Source organism: Triticum dicoccoides, chromosome 4B (genome assembly GCF_002162155.2).
Source record: "Triticum dicoccoides isolate Atlit2015 ecotype Zavitan chromosome 4B, WEW_v2.0, whole genome shotgun sequence".
Classification (NCBI taxonomy): Eukaryota; Viridiplantae; Streptophyta; class Magnoliopsida; order Poales; family Poaceae; genus Triticum; species Triticum dicoccoides.
The window spans coordinates 393,356,386-393,363,623 of NC_041387.1; positions in this window are offsets into that span (position 1 = coordinate 393,356,386).

Here is a 7,238-nt window from a genome sequence, read left to right on the forward strand (position 1 = left end):
TTTGTAACATTTCATTTGCATTAATAAAGCATAAAAATTTGGACCAACAAAAACTTTTGCATTATTTGGCTTTTTATGTTGGAGTTGGTTTTCTCTCTGTGATTTTCAAGTGCTCTTTAAAGTCAACTACTCCACCTTCTGTACTTCATCTCTTTGCCCCAAACTTCTGCCCAATGATCATGCCATGTGTATAGTGAAATATAGTATTTTCTTACAAAAATAATTTGTCCAAATAGTATTTTCAAAAAATTAGTTTTCCAAAAACATTTGAATTGAGGTTTGCACTACAAGTACTTGATTTGGGGTATGAAAAATATTTCAAAGGGTATATTTGAAACCTATTAGATATAGGATTACCATAAACCACAAAAATATAATTTTAAAAGTTATTTTCCTATTTTATTTAAAAGCTTTTTCTTCAGGCCAGAAATGGTCTTTAATAGGGAAAAATTATTTTATTGTTTTAAAAATATTTGAAAAAAATCAAGGAAACTCAGTTGGCATATATTTCCCATATATAAGAGTTTCAACACATGGTCATGTTCAAAATATTGGACAAAACATCCCAAAACCATTTCTGCCCATTTCAAGGATTTGAAATATTTGTACAGGAAATATTTTCATAAAAATCCAAGGAAAATCCAGCAATTCACAAATGCATATTGTGATCACCTTGCAAAGCCTCATGTCAATAAAGGTCATTTTGGTTCACCAAAATGCCCCAAAACCCTCTCTGACCAGAATCAAATTTGAACAACTTTGTACTACCAACTTTCTCTCCTTGACCCCAACTTTTGTGAGCATGTTCACATGACCAAATGAGGCCACTACACCAAGTGGTTCATCAAGGGGAAGTGATTTGCTCAACTAGATCTACACAAGTTCATTTCTGCTAATTTCTAGGGTTTACAAAAGTTGCATTGGCAACTTTGCCCAAATAAGCTCCAAATTGGTGGAAGGCCCTAATTATATGTGTCATATCACCCTGTGGAGTCTCATGGCAGTTGGAAATCATCTGCTGGCCCAAACCATTATCAAACACCTTCTGCCACTTTTCAAAAATCACCATTTTGACCACTAACACTATTCTCCTTGAGCTCAACTTTTTACCACAGCCCCTCAGAGTCCCTTTGCACCTCCAGTAACTCTTCCCTGGCCTCAACTCAATGATTGAACGGTGAAACATCCCCATTTACCCTTCTGGACAGCAGCATTCTTCTCCTTTCTCACCTCCCTCCTAACTCTAGTGGCCACCCAGGGCATCCAATGCCCCTCCCCCATTCTTTAGTCCCCCCTAGAGCCACCAGACACCTTTGGCCGTGCCCACATTGCATAGAACATGTCCATGCCGGCCATTTGGGCGCTCTGGAGCATGCTGCAGTGCGCTCCCGCACTGTAGCCGCCCCCTGCCAAGCACCTCCGGCCACCTCGGTCCTCCCCAGCGCGCCCGACGATGCTCCTCGACATCCACAACACGCCACAGCCTGGTCCCCCCTCCTTCTCCCTTCTGGTGCCCTCCTCGCACACGCACCAGCCACCGAGAGCTCCAATGAGCGGCCTCACACGCGCGGCACATCTGGCCTTACCCCGCTCTCTCCCTTAGCTCCCCTCGGTGTAGTCCACGCCCAGCAACACCCCAGACACGGCGCCAGCTCCTCTCGAGCCCTGTGGCGACGAGCAGGAGCCCACCGGCGCACGGGTCCACGGCACCCCGCCGTTCACCTATTGAAGGTCCTCCCTGAGCCCTACTCTCCTCACCACTCGCTCTCTCACTCCCCTAGTCACCCCCCTACACCACTCACCCCTCTCCAGACGAGCCCGAGCTCGAGATCGAGCTCGAGCTCCGCCGCCTCGGGTCGCCGTCGATCTCAGGGTACATGCCCTCTCCGCCGCTCCTCTTCCTCGATCTGGAACCGTCGCGGCTCACTAATCATTTCCCCTTTTCTCCCCCGCTTCTTTTGCGGCCGGAAACGGCCAGAACCGACGATGCCCGAAGCTCCTCCGCTGCGAGACCTCGTGGCCGGCGAACCAGGCCACCTCGGCGACCGCAACCACCTCCACCCGAACGGCGACTCGACGCAGAGTCCAGCCGTACCCTCGCCCGACCTCGTCGTGCCCTGCATCGACCCCGGTGAGCCTGCCGGCCCTCTGTAGCAGGGTTAGGGATGACAGGCGGGCCCCACCTGTCAGCCTCTCCTCTCCATCGCCCCTCTCTCTCTCGCTGATGCCTGGGCCCCGCCCGTCAGGTTTAAACCTGGCGTGCGCGCTTGCACCAGTGCACTGGGCCGCCTCTCTGGCTGGGCCTGCCGCACTGCAGCTGTTCTGGCCCAGCAGGCACAGAGCCCTTCTCGTGTTTCTTTTCTGTCAATCTTGCAAAAATTCCTCTGGAGTAAATATTAATCCAAATGAAATAATTCCAGTTCCTAAATTCTTGTAAAAATCCCACCTATTTAATGGTATAACTTTCATTTATGATTAACCAACTTTTATGTATTGTTCATATTCAAATTCAAATTTGAATATATTTAAACCCCTCTGAAAATCCATTTCTTCTATTCTGCTACTCCAAATCCAAAACTAGGAATTTTCCCCTTCTTAGTTTTCACCCTAGTATTTAACAAAAATGAGTTGACATTTTTCTGAGCACTTTGGTTTTTTGTTTTACTATTGCCTTATTTTTCTCGTTATTATTTTGCGATGATAGATTGCGTTGCTGACGAAGGAGTTGGACCAGAAGACTTTGAAGACCCAGAAGACTTTGTTGAGCCAAGCAAGCAGCCCTTTGACCATGTCTATGAAACCCTTTTTATGCATGTCATATAGCACCATATTGTTGTTGTAATGGAATCATGATGAGGTGGTAACCACTTTGATGGTTTGCCACCGTACTTCCTCGTTGATACTTGCATTGTGCATGACCCTACCTTCTTATGAGGGTTATGCCGGTGGGGGTAGATAGGATGCTAAAGTAGTGCTATGCAAAAAGGGACGGGAATATGCATGGTGATGGAGACAAAGTATTTTCAAAAGACTTTTCGAAAACCCCATCGGGTGCCACTTATGCCCGGGGGAGATGATGAGTTGGGTAGCCACTTGATGACGAAGTGGTGTACCGAGGCAAGTGTGTGTTGTTTTCAAAACGGATTGGTTTATATTGCGACCGTTATTCCAACCTTACATGCGCAACCACTCTACCCTTGTATGGGAAAGGGCATTATTGATTACCTAGGCCCATACTAGCTTGGAGCCCGCATTACTAGTGACGGGGGAGAGTTGGTGCTCTCTCTTGGGACGGGGTCGTGCCAGGTAGGGCAGCCATGACTGTTTTCACAGGGCACCGGATACACCGTAGTGTCCCCTCTCGGATGTTACGATCTCGAGTGAGTCTCGTATGATGTACATCATGAGGATATGGAACAACGAGTGGACTCCTTGTTAGTGTCGTCTAGGGAAAGATAGTGATCGGGTGCTTACCCCGGGTAATTGAGGTATCGCGGGTCGTGGATGACACGGAAGTTCCCAGTCAGAATGCCTGTAGGGTTAAGGCAGATGGCATGGACTCTACTTAACGACGAAGATTTCCACTGCTTACATTTTCTTTCATGTTCAGCCCTTGAGGCTTCATCAATGTAATACTTGACCATAATGGTCATAATTTGTGTAAGACGGTATGTATGGATGTAAGACTCTTTTCATTCAGCTTCTGTGTGTTCAGTGAGCATTGATCTCTGGGATCACTGTACACGTGCATCTATTCCTTTTTATTTTCATGTGGTGGGGAAAGATCTGGGCAGATATATCCAGTTGGATATGAGTGATCATGAGTTATTATTGTTGACATCACCCTTGAGGTGAATAAGTTGGGAGGCAAAACTATAAGCCCCTATCTTTCTCTGTGTCTAGCTGAAACTTTTTGCTCCATATATATGTTGTGAGTGTTAGCAATCATAGAAGACTAAATAATGGTTGAATATGTGGGCTTGCCAAAAGGCTCTGGCACGAGACCCTTCCTGAAAGTATGATGAATTGCAATTACAAAGTTGACTGAGAACATAGTTTGTTGGTTTCCAAGAAAGTTTATTCCTTATACTTCTGTTGTGATGAATTGTTACTTGCTTATGAGAAGTTCTATGATAAAGTTTATTACTGCTATAATAATGATCATGATGCTACAATGTCCGTATTTTGTTTTATCAACACCTCTCTCTCTCTTTAAACATGTGGACATGATTATTGATATCGGCTTTCGCTTGAGGACAAGCGAGGTCTAAGCTTGGGGGAGTTGATACGTCCATTTTGCATCATGTTTTCCAACTGTTATTCATAGTGTTTTTATTCAATATAACAATTTGTGGAGTAATTCTAATCCATTTCTCTCATAATATGCAAGGTTTACACAAAGAGGGAGAACGCCGGCAGCTGGAATTCTGGACCTGATAAAGCTATGTCAGAAATACCTATTCTGCACATCTCCAAATGAGGTAAAAATTTATGGAGATTTATTTTGGAATATATAAAAATATTGAAGAAAATAAATACCAGAGGGGGCCACCCAGGTGCCAACAAGGCACCTGGGCGAGCCCAACCCCTTGGCGCGCAATGGTGGGTAGTGGGCCCCTTGGCCACCCTCCGGTGCCCATCTTCTGGTATATAAGGTCATTTGACCTAGAAAATAAGGAGAGGACTTTTGGGATGGAGCGCTGCAGTATTGAGAGGAACTTGGACAAGAGCACTTTTGCTCTCCGGCGGAGCGATTCCGCTGAGGATACTTCCCTCCGGGAGGTGGAAATTGAAGCCATCATTATCACCAACAACCCTCTCATCGTGGGAGGGCCAATCTTCATAGACATCATCAATGCCACCATCTCATCTCAAACCCTACTTCATCTCTTGTGATCAATCTTTGTATCAAAACCTCAGATTGGTACTTGCGGGTGACTAGCAGTGTTGATTACATCTCGTAGTTGATGCTAGATGGTTTATTCGGTGGAAGATTAGATGTTCAGATCTATTATGATATTCAAGACCCCTCTGATCTTGAGCATGAATATGTTTTGTGAGTAGTTACTTTTGTTCTTGAGGACATGGGAGAAGTCTTTTCATAAGTGATTTTGTGAATTTGATATTCATTCGATATTTTGATGATTTGTATGTTGTGATTCCCTTAGTGGTGTTATCTGAACGTCGACTACATGACACCTCACCATCTTTGGGCCTAAGGGAATGCATTGTGGAGTAGTTATTAGATGATGGGTTGCTAAACTAACAGAAGTTTAAACCCTAGTTTATGTGTAATTCCATAGGGGGCATATTTGGATCCATATGTTTAATGCTATGGTTAGATTTTATCTTAATTCTTCTTTCGTAGTTCTGAATGCTTGCAAGAGGGGTTAATCATAAGTGGGTGGCTTGTTCAAGAAAGAACAACACCCAAGCATCGGTCCATCCACATATCAAATTATCAAAGCATCGAACGTGAATCAAACTAACATGATGGAAGTGACTAGATGAAATTCCCGTGTGTCGTCAAGAATGCTTTGCTTATTATAAGAGACCCTTCCAGGCTATCCTTTGCTACAAAAAGGATTGGACTACCTTCCTAAACTTTTGTTACCCTTACTATTACTTGCTCGTTACAAATTATCTTGCTACCAAACTATCTGTTACCGACAATTTTAGTGCCTGCAGAAAATACCTTGTTGAAAACCACTTGTCATTTCCTTCTGCTCCTCGTTGGACTCGACACTCTTACTTATGGAAAGGACTACGATTGATCCCCTATACTTGTGGGTCATCAGAAACCTCGAAGGTAAAAACTCAATTCAGCACAACAAGATAGAGAGCGAGAAACACCATATGATCCAACTATATTAACAAAGCTCGTGGTTCATCAAGATCGTGCCAAATCAAGAACATGAGAGAGAGAGAGAGAGAGAAATCAAACACATAGATACTTGTACATACCCCTATCCTTGAGGGTGAACTATTCCCTCCTCATCATGGTGGCCGTCGGGATGATGAAGATGGCCTCCGGTGATGATTCCCCCCTTCTGCAGGGTGCTGGAACAGGGCTCCACATGGTATTTCAAAGGAACAGAGGCGTGCAGCGGCAGAGTCAAAGTTCTAGGGTTATTTCTGGGGTTTCTCTATTTATAGTGGCGTCAGTCATACGCTAAGATGGGCTAAGGTGGGCCCACTAGGCACCAGGGCATGCATGGTGGCTAGTGGCCACCTCCTTCGCCTTCTAGTCCTCCCATGAAGCTTCTAGTGCCTCTTTTGTTCCAAAAAAATCGTCAAAAAGTTTCACTACATTTGGAGAACTTTTATTTCTGCATAAAAAACAACACCACGATAGTTCTGTTGAAAACAGCGTCAGTCCGGGTTAGTTCCATTCAAATCATACCAAAACCATATAAAATTGTTGTAAACATGGCATGAATAGTTCGTAAATTATAGATACGTTGGAGATGTATCAATATCTTCAAAAGGATTAAGGCTAGTCATAGTGGGAATAACTTAGCTAGTAATATAACACATCCCCGTGCTAACTCTACAAACTTCCAGCTCCTCACCCGGACGCCTCCTCCCCAATTAGGGTTTCTCTACCTTCCAACAGCGCCACTGCCGGTCCACCTCATCTCCGGTGGTCTTAGGGACATGGATGCATGGTGGATCTCGGCCTTTGCCGGTGCGAGGGCTCCGTTTTGAGATGTGTCTTCGAGATTTTTTAGGGTTTGTATCCTACTCAGGAGGGCGAGAAGGCGGTGGCTCCCTGAAGATCGAATAAGGTTCTCCCCGCCTAGCCACCGCTCTGGTGGTGCGTCTAGCATTGTCGATTGGCGTGTGGAGGTGTTTCTCCAGAGGATTTGTCCTTGGTGCATTTTCTCGGATCTGTTCATCGTTCGTCTATGTTCACGTGTCTTCAGGTTGGGTCCTTCCAATATATGCTACTCTTCATCGATAGCTATTGTTGTTCTGGTGCACGAGTCTTATGGGCCTTAGCACAAGTGCACAACGACTGCTTGATTGTCTACTCAACAAGTTTTGCTCTACTCTGGTGAGGGAGTGGTGATGACGGTGATGCGTCTTCAGCTCGCTTCAGTGCTTGCAGTTGTCGATAGGTGGTCTATGGATCTTCATGTAATTTTATTATTTCTGGTGTTCGTTGTCCTCTCATGATTAAAGATGCATAGATCAGATGTTTTTCTGCCAAAAAAACATAAAACATCCCAAGATAA